This window comes from Cynocephalus volans, chromosome 12 (genome assembly GCF_027409185.1).
Source record: "Cynocephalus volans isolate mCynVol1 chromosome 12, mCynVol1.pri, whole genome shotgun sequence".
NCBI classification, from domain to species: Eukaryota; Metazoa; Chordata; class Mammalia; order Dermoptera; family Cynocephalidae; genus Cynocephalus; species Cynocephalus volans.
This window is the reverse complement of record NC_084471.1, coordinates 32,888,198-32,890,840: the sequence shown is the minus strand read 5'-3', so window position 1 is coordinate 32,890,840 and position 2,643 is coordinate 32,888,198.

The following is a 2,643-nucleotide window of genomic DNA, read 5'->3' as shown; positions in this document are numbered from 1 at the left end:
TCTTCTGGGGTGCAGCCTACTCTTTGCTATTCTTCTTTATAAGCACTTCTGTTTCCACTTTCTCTGATCTGCAGAGTCAGCTAACGTCAATCCATCCTCTCTACATTTTCCAAAATTTTGCTGATGAGCCTTACCAACTATTGTCTCCACTCTGCTTCTCTTTGCCTTTGTGGTTTTTTGTTTTTGTTTTTATATTTTACTTAAACGAAATACCTTACTGTCATTGTGGCTAGGTTTGGGTGGGGATGGTGATAACTTTGTGTGTGTTTAATTTGCAATGGTCCATGAACCTTTTCTTGACCTCTATGATAGGCCATGGTCAAGTCTTCTGTAGGCCTATTACGCAGTTAGGAGGTATGTAATTGTAGTCCAGCAAGAATTTCTCATATGGTAAATAGGTGGACTTACGGGTGATGACACAGTCCCTTCCACAGCCTAAATATGTGAATGTCTGAGAACTCAGGTTTTGGATCCTCTGACCCTGGAATTTCTTGCCACCAAGCACAGTGAACTTTAGGGACATTTCTTGTAGAACTAGCAATGCATTGGGAGCAGCCTGTACTTACTTGCACTTTTGATTTTGAGTCTATCATTGCCCCGAGTTTTGAAGTTTTGGAAGTCAACCAAAGGGAAAGTGACCTTAAACTGAATCTCTTATTATTCTTCAGCTGTGTGACTCCGACCTAGGTTAACCTGCCATTCCTAGAAAGAAGAATTTACTGCTATACATTTTTTTATTCCCTTTCTGATTTGGTATGCTCTATTCCAAAACTTCTAAGATTTATCATACTTATTATTTTCCATGTCTTTTCTCTGTCAACCAGAGTGTAATCTCCTTGAGGGCAGAGCTGAGTCATATTCATCATTGTATTCAAAATAACATACCTGGCACATAATGGATGCTCAATATCTGTTTGTTGAATGAATGAATGCAGGGATCAGTGACAAGCCAGGTGAAATACATATAATCAGCTGTATTGTTCTAGTCATCTGCAATGACTTACAGAAAAATCAATTTTGATGGGTCTTATGAGGAAAGCAAGTAATCTTCTACTATTGAAGTTTTCATCTATTCCCTTTTCTCATTAAGAATTCAAGTCTCTGTTTCTGTTTTTTATTTTGTTTCTACATCTGTGTTAAGATTTTTTATTTTTGTTGCAGTTAGCTATCCATCTACTTTTATAAGATTATAAGATATTTGAGGGCAGAGGTTGTACCAGTTGTCTCTGCATTCTCATAATGCAAAGCACAATGAACAGATACATTGAGCTCAATCCACATTTGCAGAATTAAATTAAACTGTCCTGAATTCGTCACCTATGCAAGGTGGAATATGTGCTGATGAGGATGTGAGGCAATCAGTGAGAAAGGGAAGAAAAGTAGCAGGGATTCACTGCTTGCTCTGAATCACTTTACTTCTGGAAATTGGTCAACTGAAGTTTTAACTTATTGAGCAGATTCTGATATTATATTCCTCCCTATTCCTTACCTGACCTCCCACAAAGAACATTTTCTATGGCACTGTATTAGAAGGCTTTGACACATAAATAAGTAATATGTCAATATACTCTGTAAAAAGATCATTAGATTGTCCTCACTAAAGCAGTCAATAATTTGAATAATCTCAGAATTATTATTCTGACACATATTATAAGATCTACACAGAATCAATTTTCTATTTACATGTATTTTTGGACAATACTATGAAAAAATCCAATTTTTTTCTCCCATTTCCATCTCAAAAGAAGAGAAGACATTGTGCACAGTTATTGCTGCTGATTCTTTGAAAATGCTGAATGACAAGGAATATGGAGTGACCCTAGAGTTCTGAAATGATCAGTCTGTGTTTACGAAAACTACACAAAATCAGTGGCATGATTCAACTTTCAAGTACAGTGTAGCCTCCTCCATGTGGTGTAAACATAGAGCCTAGTTGCTTTGGACAGATGTTTCTAGAACACTGTTATTAAGTTCCTTTAAACATTTAGAAAATGTATTTATTTTAATCACTGTAATCATAGCAGGGATGTGTGTAGGTGCTTAAAATAATACAAATGCCACCTATATGATACAAGTCACAGGAGTGAAAATGGTTTCCCAAACTGCAAATAGCCAAGATAACAAATATTTTTCATGTTGAAAATCTGGGTGATTTTTATACTAAGGAAAAATTTAGTGGTGACAGTAAAAAAAATTAAATTTAAATATAAGGTCTAAAATTTAATCGAATTTCTAAAAATAGTTAATAGCACAATCTATGAAGTGCCAAAAAGAAAAAAAGAAAACATAATAAAAATTTTGGATCAGGGTGTGAGCTCCTAGGAAAAAGCATGAAACAGGAACAAACATTAGTAATCTGAAGATGAGTCATAAATTGAATATTTACGTATAAAGGCTTTTGGAAGTTTTAGCATCTAAAGATGTAGGACAAGGTAGGTCAAGACTGCAGGGGAGTAAGCAAGCCCTTGGGTGAGGCACAGATCAAGTGAAAGCACCAGTGTACCATACCATGATCCCAAGACTGTGAGCATCTTTCAGGTGCTAGATTCAGCTTGTGTGCTGTAACCTGTGAGATGTTTCCTTCCTTGTCAAGGCTGTATTCCCTCCTGTACCTAACCACAGAACGTCAACTGATGCACACTT